At 42.1% G+C, this 23,011-nt stretch overlaps 1 long non-coding RNA gene across 1 annotated transcript; it reads left to right on the top strand.

Moving 5' to 3' along the window:
• The first annotated feature begins 4,003 nt into the window (after positions 1 to 4,003).
• Positions 4,004 to 21,732, top strand: LOC139800524 (uncharacterized). Its single transcript, XR_011727781.1, has 5 exons — positions 4,004 to 4,198; positions 6,429 to 6,590; positions 6,732 to 6,958; positions 18,961 to 19,035; positions 20,318 to 21,732. It is a non-coding gene; the product is annotated as an uncharacterized lncRNA (long non-coding RNA).
• Positions 21,733 to 23,011: the final 1,279 nt, after the last annotated feature.

Genomic DNA, 23,011 nt, shown 5'->3' with positions numbered 1-23,011 from the left:
GTCAGTAGGGTTACGGTTATAGAAATATGAATTTCAACTTGTTCTTGAGAAATGATTTCAGAATTTAGGAAGTGCAACTGGGTGCTAAAGAAAATTAGATAAAACCAAACAGATCCTGATAAAAAGTAATTTAGTGTCACGTTAAGCTTTAATTAAATTAAGCTTTTGGTCCTTACAGATGTGTAGTACTTTCCACTGCTTTCCAGTCTCATAGTTATATTTTTAAAAAAATATATACTTAACAAACACTGTTGTTTTCAGCTGAATTTGGTCCCATTATCCTTCAGTGCTATGGGTGCCCTTTTCCAGGCCATTTCCTCGAAGGAATTATTATGGAGCTAAGTAATAGCTCTTCTGGCAGGTCAGGTTTTGGTTGGTACAAAATACTAATATAGGAATATCCATTGCCTTTTTACTTGTCTCACAAATATCTCCCAGGGGCATTAAGTAGGTTTGAAAAGAACATCAACCCAGATAAAGGTTTTCAGTAAAACCAAGGCCAGCTTAGGAAGGTGCTATGTTAGAAAGCAATTGTTCCATTGTGCAGTATGGAAGATCAATTTCTCTTCATTTCTTTCACAGGAAAGTAAAGTTAATGGCACATTGTAGAGCTGTGAATTCACCTAATGATATCACCAAGCCTTCTTGCAATTAATCACATGTATTTCCAAACGGGTTTCAATGTAACTCTAGGAGAAGTTTTGGAAACCTTCTGGACATTGTCTGACAAGCAATTCTGCTGGCACACACAGTGACTGCAAACCAGCCTCCTGGCTGCTGCTGCCTCATCTGAGGAGGCAGAGCAGTGTACAAGCAGCAGGTACCAGGAATCTGCTGCATGGGCAGCTTTGGGCAGCTCCACAGCATGATGAGGATGGGCTGCTTTCTCCTTATTCTTCTCCACCGCAAGGATTTGCCTCTTTTGATTTTGCAAACAGGTGTTTTGGCAAGCATAAAGTACTGCCCCTGTACTCAGTACTGGTGAGGCCACAGCTCGAGTACTGTGTCCAATTCTGGGCCCCTCAGTTCAGGAAGGATATCGAGGTCCTGGAGCAGGTCCAAAGGAGGGCAACCAGGCTGGTGAAGGGACTCGAGCACAGATCCTATGAGGAGAGGCTGAGGGAGCTGGGGCTGTTCAGCCTGGAGAAGAGGAGGCTCAGAGGAGACCTCATCACTCTCTACAACTCCCTGAAAGGAGGGGGTAGCCAGGGGGGGGCTGGTCTCTTTTCCCAGGCAGCCATCAGTAATACAAGAGGGCACGGTCTCAAGTTGTGCCAGGGGAGGTTTAGGTTGGACATTAGAAAGAATTTCTTTACTGAGAGGGTGATCAAGCATTGGAATGGGCTGCCCCGGGAAATAGTGGATTCTCCATCCCTGGAGATATTTAAAAAGAGACTGGATGTGGCACTCAGTGCCATGGTCTGGTAACTGCAGCAGTAGTGGATCAAGGGTTGGACTTGATGATCTCTGAGGTCCCTTCCAACCCAGCCAATTCTATGATTCTATGATAAACAGTGAAAACATACTCTGCTTTTAGTACCTGGGAGTCCTCTTTAAATGAGAGGAGTTTAAGAGGTATGGTTTACAGTGGGCGGTAATGCAATAGCCTCCATTCACTCAGTGCCTTTCTCCACACCGGTGTCCACGATCACTAACAGCAAGCCATGCTCACCTTCTCAAGGCTCAGCTGCCTTTGAAACATAAACCAGTTTTTCTGAATTTCCTTGCATGAATCAGAGGACCCCAGACTCAGAGGAAAAAGCTGGCACTCAAATTGGTGAAGCTACACTGCTACGTATGAACTAACAAAGCCTTGATATGGGAACACTGCGTGCCTGAAGCAAAAATGCCCATGTTTGGGGAAAGTCCTGGGCTTTAGTCTGTCCACAAAAGAATTATTCCAGGGGTGAATTTCCTAGAAGAGAAATCGGAATGCAGATTTTACCTTCCCATTATCTTGCATGGGAGAGGATGTGCTGGACTCAGTTCTTCCCCAGGAGGACACATTGCTTCCCTGGAGGGAAGGTTTTTTACTGTGATCCAAAACATCTTCGTCTAAGTCCTCCCTCTGTCTTCAGTGACTGCATATTATACAGAGCAAAAATGTTATCCCATACAAACAAGCAAAAGATCATGAGCATAACTTCATGTGCATGAGTTAAAACATATCTGCTGTCATCAGGAAAGCAAAGTACCCTGAATACTGGTGCCATGCACGTCCTCTTTGGCAAGGACTCTTTTATCAAGACTGAGCTTTTTCACTATTTGTTTTGTATGCAGAACACAAGAGACATTACCTATCAACTGCAGATTTCCTTTTGATTTTAGTGTATTGGAAGATGGACTTCCCATTTATGGTTCACGAATAGCTGCTTGTATCATCACTGATAAATTTCCATCTTTGAAATGAAGACTTTTTTTGCTGTTGAATGTTGCTGTTGAATTCTGATTATGCCAATTAAGACTGTTAAGAGTTCCCATCTATTTCCCGTTCAGAGCATGTAGACTCTGAGCAAGTGTAGATGGGCTTGGGTACTAAGTATTTCTAAAGGCTTTTTGAAGTGTTGTTGAACCGGGGCTCTTCCCTGTGCCTTTATCCCTGCTGTAGTGGGGTTATTCTTGTGTAACTCAGAGCTGAATTTGATCTCACAGATGGGCGTTAACTGCATTATAAATCAGAACATGATACAATATGTAATTATGACAAATGCTCTATTAGGAGACGAGACCACACTTTGGTGCCAAACTTGTAATAATTTACCATCTGGCTGGTCACCTCAGGCTTCTTTGCAGCAAATTAAAAAAAATGAAAAACTGAAAATGTACAATTGATGTTAAGTGTTGGACTGATGTATTTGCATAGAGATACTTGTGCAGGGCTAACTGCAAGTTAGCTGAGGCCTGGCTTTATAGAGATAAAGACAACATTTTTGTGATGTCTCTATTTCATAGTGAGTAAGGGGAAAGAATAGCCTTCCAGCTCTACAGTTTATTTTAAAGTCCTTTCCTTATCTGCTGAGCAGTGCTTCTGATGGGTGAGGGAGCATGTCACTATTGAAAGTCAGACTTCAGAAGAGTAAGGCTTGGCTCATATTAGGCTGATGCTCACACTTTGAATGCTGACCCACTTTGGTCTAGAGTATCTTCCTGGGAAGCCCAGAGCAACATTGCAAAGTAGAGCTTCTATCGCTGGAGAAATTTGAAATGGAGTTATCCCATCTCCTGTACAGGTGGTTGCTATGGTAGACACAAATCTACCTCTTTCTGTCACTGGTTCACTCTTCATGGTCTGTTGAACCATTCATAACAGTCTCTTTGGTGTACAAGAAAAAGAGATCTATGAAAACTTTAAAGTGGACCTGTGTTCCCTGAAAAAACAGAACTTATGAGGGAGATGAAAGACATACAGACCATTCTTTTGGCAAACAAGCCAGCAAAACAACCCCAGCATTACAGGTGTCCTGGCTGCAGCTCTGCATGCACTCCCAGCAATACCCTGTAATTCCAAAGGAGATGCTGAGCTCCATCCCAGTGCTACAGCAGGAGCCAAGGTATTTCAAAGGTAAGAATCATTATTTTCTGTGAGAGCTTTACGCATGCTTCACTTAGGAAATGAGGTATCTGCAGTTTCAACTGCAGGTTCTGGGTTCTCACTTCTAATCTGGTCTGGAGTTAGGACAGTGTGTGCATACAGGAGAAAGGGAAAACTGAAAGTTAGAAGAGATGTTATAAAGTATCCAGAGTGATATATTTTGTTGGCCTTAAACCGCTCTGTGATGAAGAGAAGCCCTCTATGTAGGCAGCTTATCTGCCTAATGAGATATTTCTCTCAATGAAACACAAAGGGCCCTGGGTGATGAGGTTGGTGGCCCATGGGTGTGAGCAGCTGGGTGCTGCTATGGGCCTCTGCAGGAACTTGCTGGGCTTGATGTGTAGTGGAACTGGGCTTGACTCTGTGCAGGAGTAAAGCAGAAAACACATTTTGGGCTGATTCACATGCTAAGTTCTGTTTTCTGCCAACCTGAATGGGCTGTTACCTCTAAACAACTGCTTTTATTTTTTTTTTAAATTTAGGGGATCTTCCTGATGAGATGCAGCAGTGTAGTGTCTGAATCAAACAGGCAAATCCCTCCAAGCATCCTTCTCAAAGCAGCAAGTCCACACAGTTAGTTTGGTGTGAGTTCTCAAAGGCAGTGAGGTACCAGAATTTCCTTTCCATCACCAGAGCACTGCTCTGCTTTATGACTCTGTAGTAGCCCCTGTTCTAGTTGTGTTGGGTTTTTGTGTGTGTGTGTGTGTGTGTTTTCATTCAGAAAGTATTAAGAGCAACTTGGCAAAATGATTTGGCTCAACTAAGAGCTACAATAGCTTAATCTAGATTTTATTATACTGAGACTTCATTATATGAAGTGACTCACTGTGCTGTAAGAAGTGAACCTCGAGGAGCCTGAGGTTTTGCAAATCACAAACTAATTTGGGATTTGTGAACACTGAACCTCTTACCACTGAGGTATTATTCTTCACGCACTTACTTCTGCAAGGGAATGGTGGATTGAAACCTCTGTGGCTAATGTGAGCCTTATGTGTGAAGGAGAAAACTCCTCTCCAGAGCTATATTGGCAGGAATACAGGTCCTATATATGGCAGTATTTTCAGATGAGAAGTTCTGTCTTTTGCTTCCTCATCTTTTGTTTTATGTTCTGTGTGTATTGGTTATTTTAATACTTCTCATTCAGTTTTCACTGTGCTATTTTTTTCCCCACTGGCTTCCTATTTCTCCCCACTTTCTTCCAACAGAATACAAACTTAGAAACAATCAGGTTGACTTCTTAATAGCAGAGTGTTCATATGGGTTACAAACGAAGAAAAGTGGATTTACTTGGTCTGATATCAGAGGAAGGACAGGACGTAGTACCTAGTTCAGCGTGGCATGTGACTACAGGAATAATCCTGTGCTAGAAACTGAGTAGATGCTTAAATGTGCTCCCAAGCCATGTCAATCATGGCCATGTCTAACACCTGTTTACACCCGTAAACAGGTGTTTACACCTAACCAGGTGTAAAACTGCAATGCTAACTGTTCCAACAGGTGCAGGATTTCATCCATTCTTCTGCAATGGCCACACCAACAGAGGAAGCAATCAATGCTGGTGAATTTGGGCAGAGTGAACCCCAGCACACTGTGGTCAGGCAGGAGGTTGCCTTAGTGCTGGGGCTCAAAGCCCCAAGCTGGTGATGGCCAAGCTCTGGTTCAGTCTGTTTTGCTGTCTGTTTGGGGTTTCAGGAGCCCAGAGACTCCCCAGGATTTGCTGCATGTCTTAGTTCTTCTTGAACTACTCCTGAGTATCTTGAGCTGCTTTCTGGCCGCTGGATCCTTCTGTCTCTTTCGTAACGTGGATTAAAAGACTGACTCATTTTCTGTTGCCTATCAGACTTCCCCTCCTGTGAGCTGGATAGCACAAGGTCCCAAACTCTGCCATTGCAAGAGCTATTTGCCAATCTCTGGATCATTCTCAGGCCCTCTTTTTACTTCTGTTTAACATTCCCACATCCTTCATGAAGTGTCATGTCAAATACACCCAATTCCTTTAGCCACAAAACCAAACAAACTCCAAATAAGGAAAAAAAAAAAAAAAAACAAACCCCCCAAAAAAACCAAAGAAAAAAAAGGGAACATTTCACTTTGACTGTCCTGAAGTAAAACATTGCCATTTTTTAATATTCATAGCAACAAATGGTTCAGAGTATGTATTCAAAAGAAATTGGAGTTGTTTCCCTTTTGATCAAATTAAACACCTACTTGGCCTACAATGTTTTCCATTCTCAGTATTTTGGTTTACTACAAATAAATAAAGGAAAGGATGCTGATTGATTTGATTTGAAATGATATGAGGATTTTATTGTGACCTGCTAGTTAGCTGAAGCATATGCTGCTGTTCTTATGTGGAGTCCCAGAAAACGAGGCAGTATGTAGTCATAGGACACTAAGAAAAAAAAACTTTTTATTTCAGTCAGTTTCCAGATCAGACTAACACTCCTAGCCATCCAGATATTATAATTTTAAGTTCACAGTGAATGTAATTTATTTTCTATGTCACTACCAAATGACCTTCCATTTTTGTTTTTCACCAGTTTATCCATTTTAGTTTGGTAAAAAGCAAGTAACTATCCCAGCTGAAAACTGTTAACGTTAGTGCCAGTTGTCATATGAATTTTACATAATACAGAATAATTGAAGAAACACTTTCAAGTTTCCACAGGAGGAAGAAAGCCATAGGGCACTGGTCAGTCATATGTTTTGCTACTTACTTTAATTTTAGAAACTCACATAAATCAAATTATTAATAAATAGAGTGAAGACAGATACAGCTTCTCCTTTTTTATTTTTTTTATTTATTTTTTTTTTATTTATTTTTTTTTAATCACAGTGGGAGATTCACATACCACATTTTCCCTTCAGGGTGAGAAGACACCAGGGTTTGGTGCAGCCTTCTGTGTAAAGTTTTCTACCTTAAGTCCACACTGGCAATAATAGCTCTGCCCTGCTCATAGACTGTCCAGACCTTAGGGGAAGTGCATTCCAAGTCTATGTAAGGATTGATTGTTCTTTATCATATAATTACTCAAGTTTTGCCTCAACTATTTTAAAATGTTTCAGTGAGTGGAACTTGTCCTAATTCCTCTTGGTGATTACTTGCAAAATCCTCACCAGGTTTTTCTTGCTCTTAAAGGTGACAGATGCCTTGGGACTTTCTTTTGCATCCTTGTGAAAAGATTTCTCAGTGCCTAACACAACCTGATGATATAAAAGGCCTCCAAGAGGAACTGCAGTTACTTAATTTTAGTGACTACTGGCTGTGCCAGCAGCTGAACATATGCTCAAGTCTTTTGTTGTGCTGTGGCTTAGCTCTGGATGGATTTATTGCTGGTAATTTGACAAAGGCAATAGAAGTGGGAGGTAAGGTAATACCAACTTGAATTCCTCATTCGTGAGTCTCTCTTTCCAGGTCATGATTAAAAATCATTAAGTATTATGCAAAAATTCAGAAGTTATTTGAATTCATAGGGTGACAGAATAAATAGCTCTGTCATTCCCCTTTTCCCTCCAAAACCTCATCTTCAGACAATGAAAAAATCAACACAGAGCAATATATTTCTGGGAGACCTCATATGGTATTACAAGGAGACTGAAGGAAAGAGCTAAATGACACAGAATGAAATTCTCTATAAAAAAAGCACATTGACCTCTTATGTATTGCTAGTTCTCTGTTTAAAAGGATGCTAGCTAGTACTTTTCTATCCTTCAGCAGCTCTGATCTTTGTATTATTTAATGCCAAAAAAAGTTAATTGTACTCATTTTTTTTCAAAAATAAAATACTTTATTTGGCACTGGAACAAATGTTTTACTGAGAGGCCAGCGTAGCTCTATTAAATGTATTTCTTTGAGTATAATGCAGTTATTTTTTCAATTGTGTCAAGAGGCAGCCATATCTTTTTTTACCAGATCTATTGTGCTGCTTATTGCTCAATAGTTTGCTATTTTCCAGATGTTTAGTATTTTATTCTTCTTAATATTTGTTCCATTACTATTAGATACAGTAGTCAGACTTCTGAGGGGGTAATTTCTGGGACCATTGAATTTCTTGTTAATTGCTACTCATTTTTGTTATTATTATCAAAGCATCTAAGAACCCCACCATGATCAGGGCCCATTGTGCAAAGTACAATGTGTACATTTAGGATGAGACAAAATTAAGCAGCTCAATATAATAATACAAACTCCCCTTTTATTGAAAATTGGTATTTTGCTTTCTTCTAGCACTGCAGTTTCCTCTGTCCCTTTATTATGAAGGAAGAGTTATTGGCATGGCAAATTTATTGAGTAACTCGTCTGGTACATCAGCATGAACACCACACAGCTGAGAGATTGTATTCATATATCACAGTCTTTCACAATAGTTCTTGCTGTTTGGTGACCACATAAATGCATTGTCTTAATGTTAAATGAGAATGTTAGAATGGGAATAAGTATCTTTCTGGAGGGTTTACAAGCACAGACATACCCTATCAACTCTTGGTAGGTATTTTCTTGAGTATGTCTTTACCTTGCTCAAGTTGTCGGATTTTCCATTTGCTCCTGAATTTGCTAGCTTCAACAGCACAGTGAAGAGGTCTTGTTTCTGACGGCCCATTTGAAGCTATATAAAAGCTTTATACAGAGGTTGTACCAGTTGTGAGTCACAGGATAATGGCAGATCTGTGGTTAATCTGCCAAACAGGAGGCAGTGAAACCCTGAAGTTAGCTCTGGCAGAGCTTTGTTCTGCCAGGCTGAAATCCTGGCTGTTCAGGGTTATCCAGGCACCACTGCAGCTACTTGTGATCTTCAGGGCAACTAATTTTCCTTGTGTTTTTGCCTACTGTTATGCCACTTCTGTAGGCTTCTTGTGTCACCTGCCTGAGGAACACCTCCAGGTCATCGTAAATGAGACCCAAGCTGGAATGTGAGCAAACATCTCTGACATATGAGAGTTGTTCTATTGTGACCTTCAGTGCTTTAATTTAGAATTAGGACCTCAGGATTCCATGGTGGACCCCTTTGTAGTAAAGATGCTGCTGTCTTTTTCTCTTAAATTCGTGTTTTGAAGCTGTAACCCATTTTGAGACCTGAAGAAGGAGCTCTGGATTGTGACTCCCTGTTCAACTGCATGATGGGTGATGCCAGTTTGCCCAAACCTGGCTTGAACACCAAGGGGACAACTTAGCTTTACTGCCAGACCACACTCATTTCCAGCTTCACACTCATTTCTATTGATAGGAGCTCTTTTAGCCCTATCAGTGGCACCCATCCTTTTAAGGCCACAGTAACCTTAAGCTACTCAGTAAGTTGCAGCTTGCAATATCCACAACAGTTCTCCACACTCACAGACAGCTCTTGGGCAGCCTGTGCATTACTCAGCCCACACATCCAGGCAAGTATATGCATCCCAAGGAGTGTCTAGAAAAGTAGTAAGTTGTGAGCTTGTGGCTGCCTGAAATAGCTGCCTGCTGTCTGCTTCTCCTGGAGCAGACTGCAAGAAGTATTCTCATGGCAGAGGCTCGTGTTGGCTTCCCTCTTTCTCCTGAGAGCTTCTTGGAGTCAGCACCCAGGTACATTGTGAGCCAGATGAGTTTCTCTGACAGTGGTGGTAACTCAAGAGATTTCTTGGAGGGTCTGTGCCTCAAGTGTCCTTAGGAGGATGTGATGGGAGAGGCTAGAAAATATCCGAGAAAGGAGCCACGTAAATCTCCCAGGAGCTGGCAGCAAATGTTTAGAATTGTTCTGGTGGGCTGTAGATCTTCATGCTCCCGTACCCAATATCCCTGGTTGCCATAGATTTCAAACCTACAATGCCAACAACGTGGGCGAAAAAGTACTCCTCCTGGATAAATCTGGTGTGTGTTGACTATTGCTTGGCTATGTAATTGCCAGTGGGCCCAACACCAAAAGCCAATGGCTGTCTCGATATTTTATTTCTGAGGCAATTTCCTTGGAGGCAATGTAGCAAGCTCTTTTAGAAAATTTTCTCCATTTCTGCTTCAAACAGTTTGACCCAGCATTAAGCTCATTCTGGCATGGCAGCTGAAGAGTGTTCGAAAAATCTCTTGACTTGAAATCATGTCTAGTAACTATATTAGGCATTTTAAACAAGATAGCAAATGTATGGGTCTTCTCAGGTTTCTTTTTGTGAAGGGAACCCAGCACTGAGATTTTCTTGTGGTCTAAGGAATATATTTTCCACATCAGTAAATTTCACACAAGAAGTGGTGCAGTCATGTAGCAGCACAAGTTTTGTTCCCCACAGCTTCTCAGCAGTGGTTTTGCATCCATAATTAAGATGTATTTTCCTACCACATAACTTGCTATGTTATCTGCTAATGATCCAAATGTTCCATTTTTCTGACACTGAACCCAAGGATACCAGCACTATTTCTTACAAGGAGTATGAAACTGTGTGTCAGGCCTCAGAAGTACATGGGATTTGCCTCTAAGTTAGGCCTGTATTAAAAAGCTAATATGGGTCACTTCCCTGTGTTGTTCTCAGGACCATAAATAAGACTGGCTGAAACCCAGGGCTATGAATGTCTGCTGTTCCTTTTCAGACCCAGTTGAGGGGCAGCTGGAATTTTTGGAGGCTCTGGCTGAGGTACTCACTTTGGTGAAAGAGCTGTGAACAGATTCATGGTACCCATGAGCAATAGAATTGAATCTCAGCTAGGAGGGGTCAAAATTGATAGCAGGGAGTATTAAAACTATTAGTAAGTGAAAGGGTATTACTCTGTTTACTCCAGGACCTGAAAACATCAATCACAGGGAAATATCCATATGTAACTTCTGAAAGAGGACTTGCTTTCTGCACTGTTACCTCTGGCAGGGTCTGTGAGCATTTAGGTATCATTCCTGCTGTACTGCTGAAAGTGGGGTCTGCTCCCATGGTTACCTCTTGCATTTCCAAAGATCTGGTGTTGGCTAATAGTTTTCTCTAGGAAATTTGCCTTACAGCCTGGGATTCTTTCAGCTGACCCTCTCTGGGCAGTGGGTATTTTTGTTTACTAGGAGATCTGGAAATGTGTTCAAGTGTATGTTTCTTGTTTTGTAGCACACTGCTCAGTGCCAAATGCAGCATGCTTTACTTGTCTCAAGCTGTTGCATTTTGCTCCCCAAGGGTTTGGAGTAAGGTTAGTTTTTAATTTCCCCCTCCTTTTCACTCTTTCTTTTTCCTTTTTTAAACAAAGTATTTTTAACCTCAAAGCACAAAAAAATGGTTAGGAAAATTCTAGATCTTTTGTAGTTTAGCCAACCAGTCTCTGCATCTAGAGTTCATATACAAAAGACTTTCAAATAATTGGTGATTAGGTCAAGGACTAATTTATACATTTAGCTGCCTTGGCTAGACCTTGGTTGCAGCAGCTAACTGGGACATTGACAAATATTCTAGAGAGGTCACCTGCCTACTAAAATCAACTCAAATTACTGTGAAATCAAATAATGAAGTTGTAGTTAATTTCTTCAGATGAATCCCACTCTGGCTTGGCATTAACCTACTACTTCTCTGGCTTTGTACTTTCAATGGTTTATAACCTTAACCTTCCTCAGATTACTTGCTGTTTTCCCACGACTCTGAAAACCACTCCATCTGAAGAATCTAGACTCCAGAGTCAGCTTCTTTTCTTCAGGATGCTATACCCCTTTGAGAAAAGCTTTCACAGGTACCTCAGCCTAAGGTACAGAAACATACACAAATTAATTACTTAATGTATGAAGCAATTCCTCAAGAACTACCCATGTGCACTTTCTCACCCTGTGATAAGCAGGAGTGTTTTCCCTAACTCTTTGTGGAGATGGGGCCAGTCAACCTCTGCTGGCTGTGGGAAAGGCTCAGTGTGTGTGCTCAATCCCTAATCAGAAAGCAGCTGACTGGATGGAAATGCACACACTCTTTACATCGTGGTAACTACTCCTGTGCATGTTCCCCTAGGTATTTTTGGGACTGTGCTTTTCCCTGTTTTCCACTCCTTGTCCCCATGTGGTGTTTGTATGGCTGGGATTCATTTCTTGGCCAGCTGAGCCTTCCCTCCTCCCACCCCTTCTTCTCTTCACCAGCACCTCATCTGTGTTGACATCCTCAGCCTCTTCTGTTTCTCCTGTGTCCCAGGCAGCTGACTTCCCTTGGTTTCCTTCCCACTCAGCCCCCTGGCTGCCTTCCTCCTCCTCTCTCCGGCAGTGCAGCACTGTTGTGTTTGTTTTCCCCTGCTCCTCACCCAGGAGAGGTGGTGGTCTCTGAGGGACCACGCTGGATGTCCTAGCAGAGCCCGGACCCTGTGCAGTGCTGCTCCATCTTAATATTTTGCAGCTGTGCTGCTGAGCTCTCAGGAAAATCCATATATCACTCCATCTTCCTCTGTTCAGCAGCCGTTTTCTGACAGAAAAGCAACAGCTTTCTCCATGCTGTGAACCCACTGAACCAGCAACAACTGTTTTATGGTTTTGCTCCCTTTGCTGTTAAAGAAGAAGTGCTAAGTGTCTGCGTGTTCTTACTTGGACAATGGCCAACTCTTCAATTTCTAGTGTACTTTTTCTTTTGCCGTTCTGAGCTATCCATTGTGAAAACAAACCAGGTATGTTGCAAGCTTCAGGGTAGGCTTAAATCTTACTGTGACTTTTAGAGTATTTCAGTCTTTGCTAATGGACTTTCTCTCCATTCTGGCTGATTCTTTCTAGTCTGACCCTGGCAGTTACCAATCAGCCCTGTGCAACTCCCCAGCCCTGGCAGAGATTTGTTGGGTGACCTCTGCAAAGCACTGAGAGAGAAGCAGGAATGACAGGAGGGACATGCAGGGTGACAGGGAGAGACAGGAGAACCTGAAGTAGGTGAGTGGCAGGGAAGTTGTGTCTAATGGTAGTTGTCTATCTTGGAAGAGGAAATATTTTGATGGTTCATCTATGCTGCCTGCTGGTATTTCAGACGTGTCAGTGAGTATCATCTCATGGTGGCAATGTGATTTGTAGGCCTCCATGCAGCATACAGAGTGAGGAGGCAAATTACCTTGGAAATCAAGATGATCATCCACTGGAGGAAAAACAAGACCACCGTACTGTCTGTTAATGTGGACATAGAACAATACAGCCAACCCAGCCTTAAAGCTGTTTGAGACTATCAGGTGGTTCTGGAGCCACCTCCTGCTGCCTTTGGGAGCACAGCTGGTATTACAAGATAGGAGGGGCCATTGGGAATGACTAGAATAACCCTGTTTTGCATAAAAAAGTCTAGGCAGTTTATGACCCTTTTAGCAATGAGAAGGCCTGTTCACCATGCTACAGGAATGACAGATATTTTCAAAAGCCTGCAGGTAACTCTGAGCTGCAGTGATGCCATGGAAATCATGACATGTCTGGCTGGCCATGATGCCCACTCCCATTTCCCAATCTGTTGCTCAGGGAGTCAAGGAGAGGTAGGGTTTAAATAGAAGAGGGTCAGGCTGTCTCAGCATGCCCCAGGTAACTCTGAAGCTCCAAGGACTTCATATTTACATCAAAAGCAGTATTGGCTGACTACTCTGCTGCAGAGCTTTTAGACTGTAGATGGGATTGGGAGTCTCTGGCTGTGTCCTACCTGTTGTGCAGGGAGCTTGAGGCAAGCAGGGACCAAAGTGGGCTCTGGCAGGTGCCTCATATCCAAATGCTCTGAGTCAAAGTGCCCTAAACACTCCTGTGAAGGGGATGTTGGGGTGTCTCAGCTGCTCCCGCTTGATGGGGTTGGGTGAAGCAGCACTAAGTTTTCTTGTGAATAATTTACAGTCTCCTGTTTCATTTGAGTATTATCTGGTTGTTTAGCTGGCCTGGCAGATAAGCAAGAAATTACTGAGTAGCAACACTGCCTTATGCACAAAGTAGTTGCCATCTTTCTTGCCCTGACACGGCACAGAGGATGACAAGCACTATCATACTTCACAGAATGCTGTTCATTCATAGATGGCAAAGGGATATTTTTGCTTATCCTGCTATGCAAAGTCTCTCAAAGGAGATAAATGTTTGCTCTTGTAAGCAGAGTTTACTATGAAAAATTAATATTGCTTGCAATAAGCTAAGCCTTTTATTCTTTTGCTTAAATTTCCTGTACTTAGGTTATGCCCTTTGCTAGTAAGACACATGTTCAGTGGTATTAAGTATGCTCAGTTACCACTTAGTGTGCATGAATGTGGGTATCTCATGCTTTTAAAGTTCAACCCTTAAAGGAGCATGTGTGTAAACCTATGTAGACTATGATAAACAGTGAAAAAAGGAGTATGTGAAAAGTGGCTGACTTCTGTTCTCAAGATCTGTAGGCAGTGGAAGTGTTGGCCTCTCTAAAATTATTGGTACCTAGAAATGTCATCCAAGAGCTCAGCTGAGTGACTCTCCTGATCTCTCCTATTTAAAGATCAGATGTTCCAGACTGTTGCAGTGCAGGTGGAGGTGGTAAATTTGTGTGTCACTGACTTCAGTGTCCTTTAGTCAGAAGGACAAAGGGACTTAGGATGGAAGTATTTCTAAACATGAGTCACCCAGCAGCAGTGAAGATTTTTTGTTCATGTTGTGCAGGATCTACTTTCTGATAGAAAACACATAGAAACCATAGATCCATCTCTATGAGAAGTAATTTTTTTCAGTTCTAATGTCTGTACTTTTCCAACACTAGGTGTTCCAATATTACTGGTGTTATTCTAGTGTTTACTGAATATTTGAAAAGTGTTAGTTTTTCTGATATATTGAAATATTTCTTATATTAATGAAATTCAATGAGCTGGGCACCCAGCTTTAACAACAAAACCAAAAAATCCTTGGTTCCACCTCGACAGCCAAGTTAATCTAATATAAGTCATGCAGTGAGCATGTTGTAAGACAAGTACTCCCCATTGGTGTCAGGATGGGAGAAGAGAGAGCACTTAACTGACCCAGGATTTCAACTGATGAAGCTGGCATTTGGACAGCTCTTGCAGAACCAGGGTTGAAGAGCCAGGTATCATGAAATCAAGTTACTTTGCTTCCTGTTACAGTGATTAGAGCTGGACTGGAAGATGCCTTCCACAGTTGCTTTCAGGGTTACTTGGCCCACAGACAAGACCAGTGTGATCCAAAGCCTGATGGCTGAGTTACTGGTTTGGCTCATAGGAAATTCAGTTTCAAATTCCTGCCTTGCCCAAAGCAGAGTTGACAATTTTTATTCCAAGCCTTTACTGTGTTTCAGTCTGGGTGACTTGAATTTAGGACTCCACATGCCAAGCACAGGACCACAACCATCAGGGTACTGAGCATTGGTCTTGAAATGGAAACGTTTCCATTAAAACCCTAGCACTGCTGACAAAACAACCTACTTAGATGTTGTGGTGTCCATTGTTGAAAGCAATTTCTTAGATGAAATTACTTTCTTGACAATAGAGCCACACTGGACCTGGTGCTACCTGAAATGGAAACGCACTTTCATCGTGCCCTTTGCCCTAATGGAAGCTGGGAAGAGTCAGTGAAGACCCATATGGGAAGAGCTCCTGACCCCTGAGATCATCCATGGCTCAGGACAATTTTGAAGAGAAGCAGCAAGCAGCTGCAAGTTGAGTGATGGTCTGTCCCTTGGTCCAGCACATTAGCACAGCCCTTCCTTTGCGCAAAGGAAGAGCTCACCTCACTTTTTATAGCTGTGCTGACTGGCCAGCCTGCTACAGGAGGCCTACAGAAGTGTCAGAGAGATCACTCTGAAGCCAAGGTATTTTGTGGTGAAATTCATTAGTATGAGTTTCTGGTCCTAAGAATAAATAATCTCTGGATAGATCCTGAAGTCTTCCCTCAGTCTGTTTTTGTTCGGATTTTAGTGAGGCAAAACCAGTGTTGGAGCCAAGATAATTTTCTTCTCTCAGTGGAAAAAGGCAATGATGTCAGGATTTGGCCTGGTAAAATAATGATAATTCTCTGCATTTTACAAGCTGTGTTTATATGATGATTTCAATCTATTTAAAAGATGTTAATCGGGCTTCAGTACCTGTGTCTGAGCTGGATGGCAAGCAGACATTTTTGCAAGCTAAAACAGAAGGAAGTTAAGGGCTGCATCTGTGGTCATGTTGTGTGCTGACAACCTTTCAGTCATTTTTGCCAATGGTTGGTCTATTGGCTTCATTTGACTCTCTTCAGTATTGATGAGCCAAGGAAGAAAACAAGTGGAGGTGTGTATATGTATTAAATTTGTATATAAAATGGTGTCTCAGCACATCCATGTACAGGCGGGTTTTAAAGAAAAATATAATGATTCAAAGGGCCAATTTTAACTTTGCTAAAAGCAGCTAAATGATGCCCCTGCCCTACATTAAACTCTGCTGCGATCAAAGAGGGCAGATGCCAAGTACTTGTGGTTTTACAGCTTTCAAATAAATATTGCTCAACCTCATAAAAAAGAGCATGAGAACAGTGAGTGGATTTTTCCTTTTTTGTTTGATTTCTTATTCATTTATTTCCAATATGCTTTACAGGTAAAGGGGGTATTTCTGCTGCTCTTTCTCAGGGTGTCTGCAGACCATTCAGCTGAGAATACAGCTTGACCTCAAATCCACTTCATTTAGGTTGGCACAGCTGATCACAAAATGTTTTATGGGCTGGCAGACAGAGTGCTCTGGCAGATCTGCCATGGAGCTGCACAGTTCCATACCCAGCCGAAACTTTTAAATTCAACACTGTCATTTTTAAATAACAGTGCAATTGCAAAACAAATTGGCAGGTACTTATGAACTGAATACTGCCCAGGGCTCTGTCTTTTCATTTTGCTGACCAGTGTGCCTGGTCTTCAATTTAAAAAAGCACCCCATAGTTAAAAAACACTGGTGAAACCTTGTAATGCAGAGATAACCACATCGTTCATGGAGAGGGGGATGCTTGCTCTGACTTGTTGATCCTTAAAAACTGGCTAGCTTCAGAGCTTTATTTAAAAATAAAAGTGCTCCAAAGTGTCCATCTATTACAGCAACCACCTGAGCATGAGCATTCTTAGCAATGTATAAGTGTTCTGCCCCGGGTCCTTTGTGAAGCTTCAACAAATTTTTGAATATTAAACTGGGAGGCTCCTGAGGGTCACTGTCTTGCACTGCTGTTGTCTTGAGCAACCACCTCATAAAATCTCTTTCTTGGACAGTAAATTGCAATAGGTGGGTGCAGGCCATCTCCTATAAATCAGCTGAATCTGCTGGAGCTGGTCTGTGAAGCCTTGTGGGGGTGTAAAAATCCCTGCTGCTCTACATATACATGTGCATTGCTGTCTCCCAAAGCACAGTAACAAGGGATGGAAGAGGATTTTTACCAGAAGTAGAGGCATTCAAGTTATCTCACAAAGCCCTGCATCACCACTTCATGAAGGCCTTATGTTGTCAGTCTTCTGTCAGTGTATGAGTTAATCAGGTTTTTTGCCCATAAGCCAAGGCGACAGGGAATTTTTGGCAAAAGCCAAAATTAAGTGCTGTATTTGGAATGTTGCCATGGGCTTTGATGACCCAATATAATGCAGCTTTCATAGGTTGGGGTCTTTAGTTGTTTGTCTTGTAGGATAGACAGAACCCAGGAAGCACGAATGAAAAAAGCACCTATGAAGATATTTTAGTTGCCATGAACCAGGATGATCTAGTTATGGATCTACTAGAGAAAGAATGACCTCAAACCAATGTAATTCTTCATCCATTAGCCCTGAATGACATTTTGGTCATATGTGATCTGGTGTGGGCCTGACCTGTGTTTAATGTGCATTGTGTGTTCACACAATTTACTCTGCAGTATGACCACAGAACAAAGGGTGCCTCTGTGAGCTCACTCCATGAGCATCTTCCCTCGTGGGACTTGGTGAGTTACACCACCTGGGTGTGATGTTGAGCTATTGGGACAAGGAAAGTATATCTGTATGTTATGGGTCTCCTCTTACCTATGAGCTCTCCAGGTCTTAGCACTCATTGTGGCCATAATAAATCCTGTTGTAGATGCTTTGAGGATGTTTTCTTTGACTACTTAGGTAATGCAGTCACTAACTTAAGAGAGATCTGCCTAGGACATTTACCAACAACTGTACTTCCTAGTTAACACTACAGTAAAAGTTATTGTAGTCTTTGGGCCACTGGCATTGTAAGTGAACTATTTCTGAACATTGTCTGGAAACTTGAGCCTGCCACCCTGCTCAATAAAATTTGGAGCATAAGGATATTTTTCCCAAAAAGAGTTTCAAAGAAAGCCCTGTGTTTTCTGTTCCAGGACACAAGGATAATGCAAAGAACTTCCCTGGTCTCTTCTGTATCAGCTAAGGGCTGCAAATGATATTTGGAAAATGGTCTCAGAGGCCCCTCTTTCTGATTCACTGCATATCTAAAAGCAGGGAAGACTCATTCAGAATATAGGAATCTTCAGAGTGTTTGAAAGACCATAGTACTTACTGCCAATATCTACATTTATTCCTAAAATTATATGGGATAAGATCCTCACCTTTGTCATTAAAAAAATCCCCTCCATTTTGTATTCATCTTGAGTGAATATGTCTTCAAGACTACAGATTTTTCAGACAGGCTTTGTTCACTCTAAAAATTAATTGCATTTAAAATATAAGTTGAGACAGGCAGAATCATTAGTTCCTCCTCCAGAAAAATGGCCTCTGTAGCCCTGAGAAAATGAGCTCTACTTGAAAGGAGACAAATATCCACTCTTCTGACATAAAAATCCCTGTGAATAGGAGATTCAAAAGACAAAAAGATGCTAGTGGTTGTCTTTCAGCCGAACAGAAGTGTTGGGAGAATATTTCCGCAAGAATTTTATGGCTAAGTGTGGAGGTTTTTGTCACCTTGTGCATACTTGTAATTTTGCCAGCACAGAGTTGTCTTTTTATTGTCTGGGTATACTTTTTCATTAATTCAGTTACGTTGATCCTTGTAATCATGAAAGTTCACGCAGTGTGTGACGAATCTAAGAGAAGTTAAAGAACCCATTGCTTTTTAAGGCAAAATCTTTTGTTTCATGGCTTTCTCAGAAATGTGAATTATCTAGCATTGGGTGAGCCTTTTGGTCAGTTGTCTCTGCACATTGACCAGTTCTGCTGATTTATGGCCACATGAACTCTTTTAGAAATTTCTGGCAAAGAACCATAAAAGTTCTAAAACAATCTTTGAGGTTTTGACTCCCTTTCCTTCTCCTCTAGGGAAGTGAAGCTTGTATAAATGTGGTTATTCTGGGAAAGCCTATGGTTTTAATTTCTCTCCCAAAGGGGGTAGAAATGTCTTCCAAACCTAGTACTGAGAAAAAGAGCCAAAGGACTAGATACAACTTGGGCAGCTGGTCCACATTTTTTCTCTCCAGAGCTTTTTGAAGGAGAAAATATGAAGCCATGAGAATCTGAAACTCTGTCACCTGAACACTTTGGTTCCTTCACAGGGATGTTTCTTGCAAATGAAATATTAGAAGCTAGACAAATCCTTCCAGTGCACCTACACTGAGTGGGTGGAAGAGGTAGGTGAAAATTAAATGTATTATTTGGAAGCTTCTCTGGATGCTTCTTGTTTTCCTGGGGGGAAGAAGGACGTAAAACTGTTTGGTCCAATTTTTTTTCCCCTTTAGTTGCTTTAATAAGATTTTTCAACCATTTCTGTCCAAGAGATGTGCTAACGTATTCAAGACCAGTTATGTTCTGATGGCAGGCTGGTACTTGGTGGCAGGTAGGGTATAGAAACATTCTCTATCTCTCAGTTTTGGGCTCTTTTCACACTAGTCTGGTATTCTCAACAAACCCTTCTTGCCTCTCATGAGTCATCACACAATGGAATTCTTATTTTTATAAGTATCTCCCCTCAAAAGCCTGATACCAGGTGTACTAGTTGCTTTCCCCATCTGACACAGGATGAAGGTTTTCAGAAAGACCACCTTTTAGCCAGGTGATTCTCTTGTCCTGGCTTATAAGGAAATTAAACTATTGATTGTCTCTGCTTTGAAAACAGGAACCAAAACATCCTTGTGCCTGCTCTCCTCAGGTTCAAGCTACCTCATATTGTGAAGAACTCTTTGTGATGCTCAGAGTATGGCACTAAGTAATGCACTGAAAAAGAGTGAGATTACTTGGGCTTTTGAGAGCATTTCTCGAAAAAGTTAATAATATTGCCTATCTGGGGCTTTAGTCATGAGGCAGACACATGGACTGTCCTGTAAACAAGGAATCAGATTGCTCTAAGGGAATCTTACATACGGACTGGAGAGCTTGGCTGCCAATGAAGAAGGTGAGAAACTTAAGAAATTTAACAGATACCCAGGCCTGAGCAAATTGCTGTTGTTACTGAGGTTGACATGATTAGCTGTAAATTGGGTCAGTGGTTCCCTCATGGCTCAGCCATGCAGAGGCAACCAAGGCACCAGGTAGATGGAGATACTGGCCTCATGCAGTCTTAATGCTGAAAACTGTACTGCCTGTGCACTGCAGGGTAAATGATCCTTCTATTCTATTCTTAAAATCAAGGCACTGACCTTCTCAAAGACATGACTCATCTATTGCCAGGAAGGTGAAAGCCCAACTATTAATGAATTGCTTCATTGTATACAGGCTTCAGAGCCAGGTCTCTGCAATAAGCTCAGCTGAACAATTAGGACATCTTCCCATCACTTGATTCTAATCAGGGGTCTGCACCTGGTCCAGCTTTCTATTTGGGACAATATGTTGAAAATTCATTGTTGTTTTTTTTGGTTTTTTTTTTTGTTTTAATTGACTTTTTCTTCCCCTCTGAGTTAAATGAATGCTTTAGAGGGTGACAACTGAACAACATCAATGGGATGAATTGTGAGGGAGAGACACAGCCATGGCTCACATTCAGGAGAAAGCAGAAGAGTATCCAGCTGTGTCCTTTTTTTTCCTCCTTTGATATCTTTGGCTGAGAGAGTGACATGTGATTCAGACCACCTACTTTCCAGGCCCTGGCTCCCTAGGTGGTCAAAGAAGAAACTGTGAACCTCAGACAGAACACCTGTAGCACATCTTGTGCATCTCTCCTCACCGACTGCACAGGGAGCAGGCATTTGGCAGCCCTGGGGACCAAGTGCTTTCATGTGTTTGTCCATTTCTTGATCTTAAGCTCTGTAGGATGGGCCTGGCTCCATCTGATGCACCATAGGAGACAACTTGAGTGCACCTTGCCATGAGCATGCTGTGTTTTTGTTTGCCTTGCCATGTCTGAATAGGACTAGAGGGTGTTGTGTATGCTTTACCTACAAGCAGTGGCAGGATAATCTCCACATGGTCTGGGGGGACCATGGCTGGAGATGAATGTGTCTGAGGTAAATCCAGGCAGCACTTCAACTTTCTACACACTACGTTAGGGTTTTTTATGTTGTTTTGGTTTTATCTCTCCTTGTATGTTTGTTGTTTTGTTAGGGGGGTTTTGTTTGGTTGTTTGGGGTTTTTTTAATTTTTCAAGTGGGAAAGGCATTGAGACACAAGGTGGCTAAAAAAGCACTTTGGAGGTGGTGCTCACACTTTACTCTTCAGCCTCTGGAAGTAATGAGGACTTAGATCTGCATTTCTGGATACTTGCATGTGAAGTGAGCAACAGAGAAAACTGCTATAACAACCATGGGCATGAAGGAAAACCATAGTCAAAGGCAGCTTATCTGCTAGGGCTTGCCCAGCTTCTGGTTATCATCCATGTTGCATTTGGCTTTTCACAGTACATCTGTTTAGCATAAATAACTTTTTTATTTGTGTCCTATGGTACATCCAAACAATGAACTGAAGAAGAAAGAGAAACTGTAAATAAATTCTACAGTGTCAGTAAGAGCATTCACATTAAGGGGAACTATTCTGAGTGAATGCCAGTTCTTAATAAATTGCTATTATTCTGCTGTTTTTACAACAAACACAAAGAAAAAAAGAAGAAAAAAACCAGAAAAGGTTGAAAAATGGAAACACTGAATGTCAGTGCTCAATAACTCCTTTTAATAATAAGTACTTCTAGGCTGTTCTCCTAGCAAAGGAGCTGCCAAGATTTTTCTTTTTTTATTCTTTTGGTGTCTATCTGAAAGCCAGTGGCATAAAAAAAGACCATGAGTCAGCTGGCTGAGCTCCCTTTCCTGAATGTTCCCTGGGGAGCTGTATTTCAACCCATATTACCAGCCCTGGGGCTGACCAGGCTTTCTGGCACTTTGGGGCTCACCTGCCCAGCCCAGCACTCTGCAGTGGTGGCTTCACTGACTCCAAGCCCTCAAGCTCAGCCCTCAGAAGAAGCCCTAAACTTTATTGTCAGTGCTCAGCTTGTGTGTCACACTAAGGACCAGCAGCACTTCTTAAGACAGCAGATTTTACTAAGAAGGATGCCTATGGTCTTAATTCCCAGTTACTGGCACCTTGTTTGTTGTATTTTCTCAGAAATGCAACCTTAGAGTCCACTTCAGCAATAACTCTGCTCAACTATCTGGATCACCCCCATGAGCTAAAACTCATCCTTCCTTAAACATTGTCTCCTGGCCATTCCTGGTTTAGCTCCCTGGGACCATGTAGACCTTGCAAGGAAATTTTAAAATCCCTACATCAATGAAGCTTCATGGCAAACCAGAGTTGTGGGCAGCAGACTGTACAACTAGAGTAGTCTTTTCACATAGAGTTTGTGTCATTGAACATCATGGAGTTAGGGGGTCACACTTCAGGGCTTCCAGAAAATCTTCTTTGTTTCCCCTTATTAATTTTTTTTCAAAAAATATTTTTAGTGATCAGGCTATTTTATCTGTGTCTATTTTACAGTCCCCATGTGTTTCCCTCAGTTCATTCCTGTCTGGATTCTGGGAAGCTGCTCTCTTTGTCTGGCAGCTCCACACTTAGAAGAGCCCTTTGCTGATAAAAGCTCCTGGCACCACCAGAGTGGTGTATACAATGTGTGTCTGTCATGCAAAGCTTACATTAGAAATATGGATGGGCCATCTGGTGTTGGAAAATCAAGTCTTAGGCTGACCATGACAGATGCTGACTGAAGGTCATGGCCTGGTGGGCAGGCAGGAGCAGGGTCACAGTGGAAATAGCACCAGAGGATGGGGCTCTCAAGCCATCGTTTGCCCTTTGAAGGTTTACAAGCCTTGGGGACACATTAATCACAAAAAGTACTGCTTCCTTGTTGGAGAGGATTTTCTGTGGCATGGTCCTGCATGGTGGAGGAGATGACACATGGATCTGGGGAGATCAGGCATCTGCAGATGAGGAGAAGTTGGGATGTATTCCAGTGACACAAGCCCTGGTAGCTTGGGACCTTGTAGGGAGGACCTTGCCATCCTCTCTCTTCCTGCTGGGGCATATGGAGTTCCACCAAGAAAGTCTGGGATTTGTGCAGAAAAGGGAGTTTTTTCAGCAGTGTGAGGGCTTATCCTTCAGGAGAGTGAGGAAGCCAAGTCTCCTGGTCATGTCTGCTGTACCCATCACAGTCTGCCAGCCAAGGAAGCAACCCCAGGACCTCAACAA

Source organism: Heliangelus exortis, chromosome 1, assembly GCF_036169615.1.
Source record: "Heliangelus exortis chromosome 1, bHelExo1.hap1, whole genome shotgun sequence".
Lineage (NCBI taxonomy): Eukaryota > Metazoa > Chordata > Aves > Apodiformes > Trochilidae > Heliangelus > Heliangelus exortis.
This window is presented reverse-complemented; position numbering and strand designations above follow the sequence as displayed.